This window comes from Anomaloglossus baeobatrachus, unplaced genomic scaffold, assembly GCF_048569485.1.
Source record: "Anomaloglossus baeobatrachus isolate aAnoBae1 unplaced genomic scaffold, aAnoBae1.hap1 Scaffold_663, whole genome shotgun sequence".
Taxonomy (NCBI): domain Eukaryota; kingdom Metazoa; phylum Chordata; class Amphibia; order Anura; family Aromobatidae; genus Anomaloglossus; species Anomaloglossus baeobatrachus.
Window position 1 is genome coordinate 69,693 of NW_027445034.1, and position 13,855 is coordinate 83,547.

The 13,855-nt window shown below is 46.3% G+C and overlaps 8 non-coding genes across 8 annotated transcripts; all 8 read right to left on the reverse strand.

The window, feature by feature from the left end:
- Positions 1-1,235: 1,235 nt before the first annotated feature.
- On the reverse strand, positions 1,236-1,426 carry LOC142286596 (U2 spliceosomal RNA). The gene has a single exon (XR_012747719.1). It is a non-coding gene; the product is annotated as a U2 spliceosomal RNA (small nuclear RNA).
- Positions 1,427-2,813: 1,387 nt separating this feature from the next.
- LOC142286597 (U2 spliceosomal RNA) lies at positions 2,814-3,004 on the reverse strand. The gene has a single exon (XR_012747720.1). It is a non-coding gene; the product is annotated as a U2 spliceosomal RNA (small nuclear RNA).
- Positions 3,005-4,391: 1,387 nt separating this feature from the next.
- On the reverse strand, positions 4,392-4,582 carry LOC142286598 (U2 spliceosomal RNA). Its single transcript, XR_012747721.1, has one exon. It is a non-coding gene; the product is annotated as a U2 spliceosomal RNA (small nuclear RNA).
- A 1,387-nt stretch (positions 4,583-5,969) lies between these two features.
- LOC142286599 (U2 spliceosomal RNA) lies at positions 5,970-6,160 on the reverse strand. The gene has a single exon (XR_012747722.1). It is a non-coding gene; the product is annotated as a U2 spliceosomal RNA (small nuclear RNA).
- Positions 6,161-7,547: 1,387 nt separating this feature from the next.
- LOC142286600 (U2 spliceosomal RNA) lies at positions 7,548-7,738 on the reverse strand. The gene has a single exon (XR_012747723.1). It is a non-coding gene; the product is annotated as a U2 spliceosomal RNA (small nuclear RNA).
- Positions 7,739-9,125: 1,387 nt separating this feature from the next.
- On the reverse strand, positions 9,126-9,316 carry LOC142286601 (U2 spliceosomal RNA). Its single transcript, XR_012747724.1, has one exon. It is a non-coding gene; the product is annotated as a U2 spliceosomal RNA (small nuclear RNA).
- Positions 9,317-10,703: 1,387 nt separating this feature from the next.
- Positions 10,704-10,894, reverse strand: LOC142286602 (U2 spliceosomal RNA). Its single transcript, XR_012747725.1, has one exon. It is a non-coding gene; the product is annotated as a U2 spliceosomal RNA (small nuclear RNA).
- A 1,387-nt stretch (positions 10,895-12,281) lies between these two features.
- On the reverse strand, positions 12,282-12,472 carry LOC142286603 (U2 spliceosomal RNA). The gene has a single exon (XR_012747726.1). It is a non-coding gene; the product is annotated as a U2 spliceosomal RNA (small nuclear RNA).
- Between the last annotated feature and the right edge of the window lie 1,383 nt (positions 12,473-13,855).

The window sequence follows — 13,855 nt, forward strand, 5'->3', positions numbered from 1 at the left end:
AGAAGAATGGTGCGTTTTGCAGCCGCCGCCCACTGCAATGAATCTGAATAACTCCTCCTTTAGGGCGCAAGCAACTCCCCTCCCCCTTGCAGTCTTTCCAATTCACGATACAAAAAGACGGACAGGACAGGTTGCCTGACTTTCCGTCACTGCCACCCTTTGCCATCCTTACCCGTAGAAAGCCCTTTCATCATCCCCAAACCCTAATCTTTTCCCTTTCCTTCCCAGCCCCCAAACCCTGCCCTCTGTACCTTTCTCACCACCCGCTTCCCTTCTCCTGTCATCCCCCTACCACCCGGGAAAAAAAGAGATTGCCCCCTCCTTCCACTAGCCCACCCTCCCACCCAAAGAACAACTTCTTCTGCGCAGCTTGTTTTCTAGGCAGCAGCGCTATTGTGATGTCATCGGGGGGCATTGTGACAAGCCGCCAGTGTTCCGTCTCTTCATGTTGTGCACAGTTCAAACGGAAAATACATCAACAGGCAGACTACAGAAAAGCTTACTATCAAAGGTTAGAGGGGGGCTTTCTCAGAGGGCTTTTTACAGTTTTTCTATTCCCAATTAGCCGTTTAAGTGTACTTATTGAAAGTAGTAATTCTTTCATAGGCCGCCCTTTCTTAGTATTTGACGTTCCTTATATTGCGGTATGAGGCTTCGCAGTAGGTTGCAAACATTCATCACCCATGACTGTCCCCAATTGAGCTCAGAAGCTCAATGTCTATCATGACCTCTCTTTTAGAATGTCCAAGAGCAAGCAAACTATTCCTCCAGGAGAGGGCGCCAACAGACTACTAAAGAGATCATCATTACTCAAAGAAAACCCCAAAAACCAATGCATGATAGGAATAAACAGGTAACTTTCTTTGGAGTGGAAGCGGAGAGATCGCACCAGATGCCAATTCTAGATGTTATCACACCTGTGGTCACTGCAGCAGCAGGTGAATCCACTTTGTCCAAAAGGGATCTATTCCATTCAATTGCAAATGATCTAGATAAGACAGAGAACTGCAGCACGGGGACATAGCCGAGTTGGTCAGGTTGAGTGGTGATGAGTTTGCTATTTGGATGAATAAAGAAAGTCAAAAGTGTGAAAGATAAAAAACAAAAGGAGGAAGTGTGAAAAGTGAATGGGCCAAATTGAGGTGCATATGAAGACGTATGCTTTCTTCCAATTCATTAAATCGGGCTAATATGAATCAGGTGAATTGAGTTCTGCTTTTGGAAACTGGGTTAAGAAGGGGTGCACCGTTCCTGGAGGTACTGCAATACCAGGTCAATGCGTGGAGTGGACAGAGCAAGCTCTTTTTCCATCTCCCTGTTCTAAAAATCCATTTAATATATGGTCCCCAGATAGGGGACGTATCAGATATTAAACTGATAAGAACAGATACTACACTTGATCTTAGCCAAAAGGCCGAGAAGCGATAACCAGAATTGGTTTGGGCCTCGAGTGGCACCCTGGCCTATGCCGGACACATCTTAGGGAGAGAGAGCGAGAGGGAGACAAACCCACGCCTACACAAGACATTTTGTCACCCAAGCCAACCCTTGAAAAGGCTGCTTTGCAGAGCCAAAACAAGAAGAATGGTGCGTTTTGCAGCCGCCGCCCACTGCAATGAATCTGAATAACTCCTCCTTTAGGGCGCAAGCAACTCCCCTCCCCCTTGCAGTCTTTCCAATTCACGATACAAAAAGACGGACAGGACAGGTTGCCTGACTTTCCGTCACTGCCACCCTTTGCCATCCTTACCCGTAGAAAGCCCTTTCATCATCCCCAAACCCTAATCTTTTCCCTTTCCTTCCCAGCCCCCAAACCCTGCCCTCTGTACCTTTCTCACCACCCGCTTCCCTTCTCCTGTCATCCCCCTACCACCCGGGAAAAAAAGAGATTGCCCCCTCCTTCCACTAGCCCACCCTCCCACCCAAAGAACAACTTCTTCTGCGCAGCTTGTTTTCTAGGCAGCAGCGCTATTGTGATGTCATCGGGGGGCATTGTGACAAGCCGCCAGTGTTCCGTCTCTTCATGTTGTGCACAGTTCAAACGGAAAATACATCAACAGGCAGACTACAGAAAAGCTTACTATCAAAGGTTAGAGGGGGGCTTTCTCAGAGGGCTTTTTACAGTTTTTCTATTCCCAATTAGCCGTTTAAGTGTACTTATTGAAAGTAGTAATTCTTTCATAGGCCGCCCTTTCTTAGTATTTGACGTTCCTTATATTGCGGTATGAGGCTTCGCAGTAGGTTGCAAACATTCATCACCCATGACTGTCCCCAATTGAGCTCAGAAGCTCAATGTCTATCATGACCTCTCTTTTAGAATGTCCAAGAGCAAGCAAACTATTCCTCCAGGAGAGGGCGCCAACAGACTACTAAAGAGATCATCATTACTCAAAGAAAACCCCAAAAACCAATGCATGATAGGAATAAACAGGTAACTTTCTTTGGAGTGGAAGCGGAGAGATCGCACCAGATGCCAATTCTAGATGTTATCACACCTGTGGTCACTGCAGCAGCAGGTGAATCCACTTTGTCCAAAAGGGATCTATTCCATTCAATTGCAAATGATCTAGATAAGACAGAGAACTGCAGCACGGGGACATAGCCGAGTTGGTCAGGTTGAGTGGTGATGAGTTTGCTATTTGGATGAATAAAGAAAGTCAAAAGTGTGAAAGATAAAAAACAAAAGGAGGAAGTGTGAAAAGTGAATGGGCCAAATTGAGGTGCATATGAAGACGTATGCTTTCTTCCAATTCATTAAATCGGGCTAATATGAATCAGGTGAATTGAGTTCTGCTTTTGGAAACTGGGTTAAGAAGGGGTGCACCGTTCCTGGAGGTACTGCAATACCAGGTCAATGCGTGGAGTGGACAGAGCAAGCTCTTTTTCCATCTCCCTGTTCTAAAAATCCATTTAATATATGGTCCCCAGATAGGGGACGTATCAGATATTAAACTGATAAGAACAGATACTACACTTGATCTTAGCCAAAAGGCCGAGAAGCGATAACCAGAATTGGTTTGGGCCTCGAGTGGCACCCTGGCCTATGCCGGACACATCTTAGGGAGAGAGAGCGAGAGGGAGACAAACCCACGCCTACACAAGACATTTTGTCACCCAAGCCAACCCTTGAAAAGGCTGCTTTGCAGAGCCAAAACAAGAAGAATGGTGCGTTTTGCAGCCGCCGCCCACTGCAATGAATCTGAATAACTCCTCCTTTAGGGCGCAAGCAACTCCCCTCCCCCTTGCAGTCTTTCCAATTCACGATACAAAAAGACGGACAGGACAGGTTGCCTGACTTTCCGTCACTGCCACCCTTTGCCATCCTTACCCGTAGAAAGCCCTTTCATCATCCCCAAACCCTAATCTTTTCCCTTTCCTTCCCAGCCCCCAAACCCTGCCCTCTGTACCTTTCTCACCACCCGCTTCCCTTCTCCTGTCATCCCCCTACCACCCGGGAAAAAAAGAGATTGCCCCCTCCTTCCACTAGCCCACCCTCCCACCCAAAGAACAACTTCTTCTGCGCAGCTTGTTTTCTAGGCAGCAGCGCTATTGTGATGTCATCGGGGGGCATTGTGACAAGCCGCCAGTGTTCCGTCTCTTCATGTTGTGCACAGTTCAAACGGAAAATACATCAACAGGCAGACTACAGAAAAGCTTACTATCAAAGGTTAGAGGGGGGCTTTCTCAGAGGGCTTTTTACAGTTTTTCTATTCCCAATTAGCCGTTTAAGTGTACTTATTGAAAGTAGTAATTCTTTCATAGGCCGCCCTTTCTTAGTATTTGACGTTCCTTATATTGCGGTATGAGGCTTCGCAGTAGGTTGCAAACATTCATCACCCATGACTGTCCCCAATTGAGCTCAGAAGCTCAATGTCTATCATGACCTCTCTTTTAGAATGTCCAAGAGCAAGCAAACTATTCCTCCAGGAGAGGGCGCCAACAGACTACTAAAGAGATCATCATTACTCAAAGAAAACCCCAAAAACCAATGCATGATAGGAATAAACAGGTAACTTTCTTTGGAGTGGAAGCGGAGAGATCGCACCAGATGCCAATTCTAGATGTTATCACACCTGTGGTCACTGCAGCAGCAGGTGAATCCACTTTGTCCAAAAGGGATCTATTCCATTCAATTGCAAATGATCTAGATAAGACAGAGAACTGCAGCACGGGGACATAGCCGAGTTGGTCAGGTTGAGTGGTGATGAGTTTGCTATTTGGATGAATAAAGAAAGTCAAAAGTGTGAAAGATAAAAAACAAAAGGAGGAAGTGTGAAAAGTGAATGGGCCAAATTGAGGTGCATATGAAGACGTATGCTTTCTTCCAATTCATTAAATCGGGCTAATATGAATCAGGTGAATTGAGTTCTGCTTTTGGAAACTGGGTTAAGAAGGGGTGCACCGTTCCTGGAGGTACTGCAATACCAGGTCAATGCGTGGAGTGGACAGAGCAAGCTCTTTTTCCATCTCCCTGTTCTAAAAATCCATTTAATATATGGTCCCCAGATAGGGGACGTATCAGATATTAAACTGATAAGAACAGATACTACACTTGATCTTAGCCAAAAGGCCGAGAAGCGATAACCAGAATTGGTTTGGGCCTCGAGTGGCACCCTGGCCTATGCCGGACACATCTTAGGGAGAGAGAGCGAGAGGGAGACAAACCCACGCCTACACAAGACATTTTGTCACCCAAGCCAACCCTTGAAAAGGCTGCTTTGCAGAGCCAAAACATGAAGAATGGTGCGTTTTGCAGCCGCCGCCCACTGCAATGAATCTGAATAACTCCTCCTTTAGGGCGCAAGCAACTCCCCTCCCCCTTGCAGTCTTTCCAATTCACGATACAAAAAGACGGACAGGACAGGTTGCCTGACTTTCCGTCACTGCCACCCTTTGCCATCCTTACCCGTAGAAAGCCCTTTCATCATCCCCAAACCCTAATCTTTTCCCTTTCCTTCCCAGCCCCCAAACCCTGCCCTCTGTACCTTTCTCACCACCCGCTTCCCTTCTCCTGTCATCCCCCTACCACCCGGGAAAAAAAGAGATTGCCCCCTCCTTCCACTAGCCCACCCTCCCACCCAAAGAACAACTTCTTCTGCGCAGCTTGTTTTCTAGGCAGCAGCGCTATTGTGATGTCATCGGGGGGCATTGTGACAAGCCGCCAGTGTTCCGTCTCTTCATGTTGTGCACAGTTCAAACGGAAAATACATCAACAGGCAGACTACAGAAAAGCTTACTATCAAAGGTTAGAGGGGGGCTTTCTCAGAGGGCTTTTTACAGTTTTTCTATTCCCAATTAGCCGTTTAAGTGTACTTATTGAAAGTAGTAATTCTTTCATAGGCCGCCCTTTCTTAGTATTTGACGTTCCTTATATTGCGGTATGAGGCTTCGCAGTAGGTTGCAAACATTCATCACCCATGACTGTCCCCAATTGAGCTCAGAAGCTCAATGTCTATCATGACCTCTCTTTTAGAATGTCCAAGAGCAAGCAAACTATTCCTCCAGGAGAGGGCGCCAACAGACTACTAAAGAGATCATCATTACTCAAAGAAAACCCCAAAAACCAATGCATGATAGGAATAAACAGGTAACTTTCTTTGGAGTGGAAGCGGAGAGATCGCACCAGATGCCAATTCTAGATGTTATCACACCTGTGGTCACTGCAGCAGCAGGTGAATCCACTTTGTCCAAAAGGGATCTATTCCATTCAATTGCAAATGATCTAGATAAGACAGAGAACTGCAGCACGGGGACATAGCCGAGTTGGTCAGGTTGAGTGGTGATGAGTTTGCTATTTGGATGAATAAAGAAAGTCAAAAGTGTGAAAGATAAAAAACAAAAGGAGGAAGTGTGAAAAGTGAATGGGCCAAATTGAGGTGCATATGAAGACGTATGCTTTCTTCCAATTCATTAAATCGGGCTAATATGAATCAGGTGAATTGAGTTCTGCTTTTGGAAACTGGGTTAAGAAGGGGTGCACCGTTCCTGGAGGTACTGCAATACCAGGTCAATGCGTGGAGTGGACAGAGCAAGCTCTTTTTCCATCTCCCTGTTCTAAAAATCCATTTAATATATGGTCCCCAGATAGGGGACGTATCAGATATTAAACTGATAAGAACAGATACTACACTTGATCTTAGCCAAAAGGCCGAGAAGCGATAACCAGAATTGGTTTGGGCCTCGAGTGGCACCCTGGCCTATGCCGGACACATCTTAGGGAGAGAGAGCGAGAGGGAGACAAACCCACGCCTACACAAGACATTTTGTCACCCAAGCCAACCCTTGAAAAGGCTGCTTTGCAGAGCCAAAACAAGAAGAATGGTGCGTTTTGCAGCCGCCGCCCACTGCAATGAATCTGAATAACTCCTCCTTTAGGGCGCAAGCAACTCCCCTCCCCCTTGCAGTCTTTCCAATTCACGATACAAAAAGACGGACAGGACAGGTTGCCTGACTTTCCGTCACTGCCACCCTTTGCCATCCTTACCCGTAGAAAGCCCTTTCATCATCCCCAAACCCTAATCTTTTCCCTTTCCTTCCCAGCCCCCAAACCCTGCCCTCTGTACCTTTCTCACCACCCGCTTCCCTTCTCCTGTCATCCCCCTACCACCCGGGAAAAAAAGAGATTGCCCCCTCCTTCCACTAGCCCACCCTCCCACCCAAAGAACAACTTCTTCTGCGCAGCTTGTTTTCTAGGCAGCAGCGCTATTGTGATGTCATCGGGGGGCATTGTGACAAGCCGCCAGTGTTCCGTCTCTTCATGTTGTGCACAGTTCAAACGGAAAATACATCAACAGGCAGACTACAGAAAAGCTTACTATCAAAGGTTAGAGGGGGGCTTTCTCAGAGGGCTTTTTACAGTTTTTCTATTCCCAATTAGCCGTTTAAGTGTACTTATTGAAAGTAGTAATTCTTTCATAGGCCGCCCTTTCTTAGTATTTGACGTTCCTTATATTGCGGTATGAGGCTTCGCAGTAGGTTGCAAACATTCATCACCCATGACTGTCCCCAATTGAGCTCAGAAGCTCAATGTCTATCATGACCTCTCTTTTAGAATGTCCAAGAGCAAGCAAACTATTCCTCCAGGAGAGGGCGCCAACAGACTACTAAAGAGATCATCATTACTCAAAGAAAACCCCAAAAACCAATGCATGATAGGAATAAACAGGTAACTTTCTTTGGAGTGGAAGCGGAGAGATCGCACCAGATGCCAATTCTAGATGTTATCACACCTGTGGTCACTGCAGCAGCAGGTGAATCCACTTTGTCCAAAAGGGATCTATTCCATTCAATTGCAAATGATCTAGATAAGACAGAGAACTGCAGCACGGGGACATAGCCGAGTTGGTCAGGTTGAGTGGTGATGAGTTTGCTATTTGGATGAATAAAGAAAGTCAAAAGTGTGAAAGATAAAAAACAAAAGGAGGAAGTGTGAAAAGTGAATGGGCCAAATTGAGGTGCATATGAAGACGTATGCTTTCTTCCAATTCATTAAATCGGGCTAATATGAATCAGGTGAATTGAGTTCTGCTTTTGGAAACTGGGTTAAGAAGGGGTGCACCGTTCCTGGAGGTACTGCAATACCAGGTCAATGCGTGGAGTGGACAGAGCAAGCTCTTTTTCCATCTCCCTGTTCTAAAAATCCATTTAATATATGGTCCCCAGATAGGGGACGTATCAGATATTAAACTGATAAGAACAGATACTACACTTGATCTTAGCCAAAAGGCCGAGAAGCGATAACCAGAATTGGTTTGGGCCTCGAGTGGCACCCTGGCCTATGCCGGACACATCTTAGGGAGAGAGAGCGAGAGGGAGACAAACCCACGCCTACACAAGACATTTTGTCACCCAAGCCAACCCTTGAAAAGGCTGCTTTGCAGAGCCAAAACAAGAAGAATGGTGCGTTTTGCAGCCGCCGCCCACTGCAATGAATCTGAATAACTCCTCCTTTAGGGCGCAAGCAACTCCCCTCCCCCTTGCAGTCTTTCCAATTCACGATACAAAAAGACGGACAGGACAGGTTGCCTGACTTTCCGTCACTGCCACCCTTTGCCATCCTTACCCGTAGAAAGCCCTTTCATCATCCCCAAACCCTAATCTTTTCCCTTTCCTTCCCAGCCCCCAAACCCTGCCCTCTGTACCTTTCTCACCACCCGCTTCCCTTCTCCTGTCATCCCCCTACCACCCGGGAAAAAAAGAGATTGCCCCCTCCTTCCACTAGCCCACCCTCCCACCCAAAGAACAACTTCTTCTGCGCAGCTTGTTTTCTAGGCAGCAGCGCTATTGTGATGTCATCGGGGGGCATTGTGACAAGCCGCCAGTGTTCCGTCTCTTCATGTTGTGCACAGTTCAAACGGAAAATACATCAACAGGCAGACTACAGAAAAGCTTACTATCAAAGGTTAGAGGGGGGCTTTCTCAGAGGGCTTTTTACAGTTTTTCTATTCCCAATTAGCCGTTTAAGTGTACTTATTGAAAGTAGTAATTCTTTCATAGGCCGCCCTTTCTTAGTATTTGACGTTCCTTATATTGCGGTATGAGGCTTCGCAGTAGGTTGCAAACATTCATCACCCATGACTGTCCCCAATTGAGCTCAGAAGCTCAATGTCTATCATGACCTCTCTTTTAGAATGTCCAAGAGCAAGCAAACTATTCCTCCAGGAGAGGGCGCCAACAGACTACTAAAGAGATCATCATTACTCAAAGAAAACCCCAAAAACCAATGCATGATAGGAATAAACAGGTAACTTTCTTTGGAGTGGAAGCGGAGAGATCGCACCAGATGCCAATTCTAGATGTTATCACACCTGTGGTCACTGCAGCAGCAGGTGAATCCACTTTGTCCAAAAGGGATCTATTCCATTCAATTGCAAATGATCTAGATAAGACAGAGAACTGCAGCACGGGGACATAGCCGAGTTGGTCAGGTTGAGTGGTGATGAGTTTGCTATTTGGATGAATAAAGAAAGTCAAAAGTGTGAAAGATAAAAAACAAAAGGAGGAAGTGTGAAAAGTGAATGGGCCAAATTGAGGTGCATATGAAGACGTATGCTTTCTTCCAATTCATTAAATCGGGCTAATATGAATCAGGTGAATTGAGTTCTGCTTTTGGAAACTGGGTTAAGAAGGGGTGCACCGTTCCTGGAGGTACTGCAATACCAGGTCAATGCGTGGAGTGGACAGAGCAAGCTCTTTTTCCATCTCCCTGTTCTAAAAATCCATTTAATATATGGTCCCCAGATAGGGGACGTATCAGATATTAAACTGATAAGAACAGATACTACACTTGATCTTAGCCAAAAGGCCGAGAAGCGATAACCAGAATTGGTTTGGGCCTCGAGTGGCACCCTGGCCTATGCCGGACACATCTTAGGGAGAGAGAGCGAGAGGGAGACAAACCCACGCCTACACAAGACATTTTGTCACCCAAGCCAACCCTTGAAAAGGCTGCTTTGCAGAGCCAAAACAAGAAGAATGGTGCGTTTTGCAGCCGCCGCCCACTGCAATGAATCTGAATAACTCCTCCTTTAGGGCGCAAGCAACTCCCCTCCCCCTTGCAGTCTTTCCAATTCACGATACAAAAAGACGGACAGGACAGGTTGCCTGACTTTCCGTCACTGCCACCCTTTGCCATCCTTACCCGTAGAAAGCCCTTTCATCATCCCCAAACCCTAATCTTTTCCCTTTCCTTCCCAGCCCCCAAACCCTGCCCTCTGTACCTTTCTCACCACCCGCTTCCCTTCTCCTGTCATCCCCCTACCACCCGGGAAAAAAAGAGATTGCCCCCTCCTTCCACTAGCCCACCCTCCCACCCAAAGAACAACTTCTTCTGCGCAGCTTGTTTTCTAGGCAGCAGCGCTATTGTGATGTCATCGGGGGGCATTGTGACAAGCCGCCAGTGTTCCGTCTCTTCATGTTGTGCACAGTTCAAACGGAAAATACATCAACAGGCAGACTACAGAAAAGCTTACTATCAAAGGTTAGAGGGGGGCTTTCTCAGAGGGCTTTTTACAGTTTTTCTATTCCCAATTAGCCGTTTAAGTGTACTTATTGAAAGTAGTAATTCTTTCATAGGCCGCCCTTTCTTAGTATTTGACGTTCCTTATATTGCGGTATGAGGCTTCGCAGTAGGTTGCAAACATTCATCACCCATGACTGTCCCCAATTGAGCTCAGAAGCTCAATGTCTATCATGACCTCTCTTTTAGAATGTCCAAGAGCAAGCAAACTATTCCTCCAGGAGAGGGCGCCAACAGACTACTAAAGAGATCATCATTACTCAAAGAAAACCCCAAAAACCAATGCATGATAGGAATAAACAGGTAACTTTCTTTGGAGTGGAAGCGGAGAGATCGCACCAGATGCCAATTCTAGATGTTATCACACCTGTGGTCACTGCAGCAGCAGGTGAATCCACTTTGTCCAAAAGGGATCTATTCCATTCAATTGCAAATGATCTAGATAAGACAGAGAACTGCAGCACGGGGACATAGCCGAGTTGGTCAGGTTGAGTGGTGATGAGTTTGCTATTTGGATGAATAAAGAAAGTCAAAAGTGTGAAAGATAAAAAACAAAAGGAGGAAGTGTGAAAAGTGAATGGGCCAAATTGAGGTGCATATGAAGACGTATGCTTTCTTCCAATTCATTAAATCGGGCTAATATGAATCAGGTGAATTGAGTTCTGCTTTTGGAAACTGGGTTAAGAAGGGGTGCACCGTTCCTGGAGGTACTGCAATACCAGGTCAATGCGTGGAGTGGACAGAGCAAGCTCTTTTTCCATCTCCCTGTTCTAAAAATCCATTTAATATATGGTCCCCAGATAGGGGACGTATCAGATATTAAACTGATAAGAACAGATACTACACTTGATCTTAGCCAAAAGGCCGAGAAGCGATAACCAGAATTGGTTTGGGCCTCGAGTGGCACCCTGGCCTATGCCGGACACATCTTAGGGAGAGAGAGCGAGAGGGAGACAAACCCACGCCTACACAAGACATTTTGTCACCCAAGCCAACCCTTGAAAAGGCTGCTTTGCAGAGCCAAAACAAGAAGAATGGTGCGTTTTGCAGCCGCCGCCCACTGCAATGAATCTGAATAACTCCTCCTTTAGGGCGCAAGCAACTCCCCTCCCCCTTGCAGTCTTTCCAATTCACGATACAAAAAGACGGACAGGACAGGTTGCCTGACTTTCCGTCACTGCCACCCTTTGCCATCCTTACCCGTAGAAAGCCCTTTCATCATCCCCAAACCCTAATCTTTTCCCTTTCCTTCCCAGCCCCCAAACCCTGCCCTCTGTACCTTTCTCACCACCCGCTTCCCTTCTCCTGTCATCCCCCTACCACCCGGGAAAAAAAGAGATTGCCCCCTCCTTCCACTAGCCCACCCTCCCACCCAAAGAACAACTTCTTCTGCGCAGCTTGTTTTCTAGGCAGCAGCGCTATTGTGATGTCATCGGGGGGCATTGTGACAAGCCGCCAGTGTTCCGTCTCTTCATGTTGTGCACAGTTCAAACGGAAAATACATCAACAGGCAGACTACAGAAAAGCTTACTATCAAAGGTTAGAGGGGGGCTTTCTCAGAGGGCTTTTTACAGTTTTTCTATTCCCAATTAGCCGTTTAAGTGTACTTATTGAAAGTAGTAATTCTTTCATAGGCCGCCCTTTCTTAGTATTTGACGTTCCTTATATTGCGGTATGAGGCTTCGCAGTAGGTTGCAAACATTCATCACCCATGACTGTCCCCAATTGAGCTCAGAAGCTCAATGTCTATCATGACCTCTCTTTTAGAATGTCCAAGAGCAAGCAAACTATTCCTCCAGGAGAGGGCGCCAACAGACTACTAAAGAGATCATCATTACTCAAAGAAAACCCCAAAAACCAATGCATGATAGGAATAAACAGGTAACTTTCTTTGGAGTGGAAGCGGAGAGATCGCACCAGATGCCAATTCTAGATGTTATCACACCTGTGGTCACTGCAGCAGCAGGTGAATCCACTTTGTCCAAAAGGGATCTATTCCATTCAATTGCAAATGATCTAGATAAGACAGAGAACTGCAGCACGGGGACATAGCCGAGTTGGTCAGGTTGAGTGGTGATGAGTTTGCTATTTGGATGAATAAAGAAAGTCAAAAGTGTGAAAGATAAAAAACAAAAGGAGGAAGTGTGAAAAGTGAATGGGCCAAATTGAGGTGCATATGAAGACGTATGCTTTCTTCCAATTCATTAAATCGGGCTAATATGAATCAGGTGAATTGAGTTCTGCTTTTGGAAACTGGGTTAAGAAGGGGTGCACCGTTCCTGGAGGTACTGCAATACCAGGTCAATGCGTGGAGTGGACAGAGCAAGCTCTTTTTCCATCTCCCTGTTCTAAAAATCCATTTAATATATGGTCCCCAGATAGGGGACGTATCAGATATTAAACTGATAAGAACAGATACTACACTTGATCTTAGCCAAAAGGCCGAGAAGCGATAACCAGAATTGGTTTGGGCCTCGAGTGGCACCCTGGCCTATGCCGGACACATCTTAGGGAGAGAGAGCGAGAGGGAGACAAACCCACGCCTACACAAGACATTTTGTCACCCAAGCCAACCCTTGAAAAGGCTGCTTTGCAGAGCCAAAACAAGAAGAATGGTGCGTTTTGCAGCCGCCGCCCACTGCAATGAATCTGAATAACTCCTCCTTTAGGGCGCAAGCAACTCCCCTCCCCCTTGCAGTCTTTCCAATTCACGATACAAAAAGACGGACAGGACAGGTTGCCTGACTTTCCGTCACTGCCACCCTTTGCCATCCTTACCCGTAGAAAGCCCTTTCATCATCCCCAAACCCTAATCTTTTCCCTTTCCTTCCCAGCCCCCAAACCCTGCCCTCTGTACCTTTCTCACCACCCGCTTCCCTTCTCCTGTCATCCCCCTACCACCCGGGAAAAAAAGAGATTGCCCCCTCCTTCCACTAGCCCACCCTCCCACCCAAAGAACAACTTCTTCTGCGCAGCTTGTTTTCTAGGCAGCAGCGCTATTGTGATGTCATCGGGGGGCATTGTGACAAGCCGCCAGTGTTCCGTCTCTTCATGTTGTGCACAGTTCAAACGGAAAATACATCAACAGGCAGACTACAGAAAAGCTTACTATCAAAGGTTAGAGGGGGGCTTTCTCAGAGGGCTTTTTACAGTTTTTCTATTCCCAATTAGCCGTTTAAGTGTACTTATTGAAAGTAGTAATTCTTTCATAGGCCGCCCTTTCTTAGTATTTGACGTTCCTTATATTGCGGTATGAGGCTTCGCAGTAGGTTGCAAACATTCATCACCCATGACTGTCCCCAATTGAGCTCAGAAGCTCAATGTCTATCATGACCTCTCTTTTAGAATGTCCAAGAGCAAGCAAACTATTCCTCCAGGAGAGGGCGCCAACAGACTACTAAAGAGATCATCATTACTCAAAGAAAACCCCAAAAACCAATGCATGATAGGAATAAACAGGTAACTTTCTTTGGAGTGGAAGCGGAGAGATCGCACCAGATGCCAATTCTAGATGTTATCACACCTGTGGTCACTGCAGCAGCAGGTGAATCCACTTTGTCCAAAAGGGATCTATTCCATTCAATTGCAAATGATCTAGATAAGACAGAGAACTGCAGCACGGGGACATAGCCGAGTTGGTCAGGTTGAGTGGTGATGAGTTTGCTATTTGGATGAATAAAGAAAGTCAAAAGTGTGAAAGATAAAAAACAAAAGGAGGAAGTGTGAAAAGTGAATGGGCCAAATTGAGGTGCATATGAAGACGTATGCTTTCTTCCAATTCATTAAATCGGGCTAATATGAATCAGGTGAATTGAGTTCTGCTTTTGGAAACTGGGT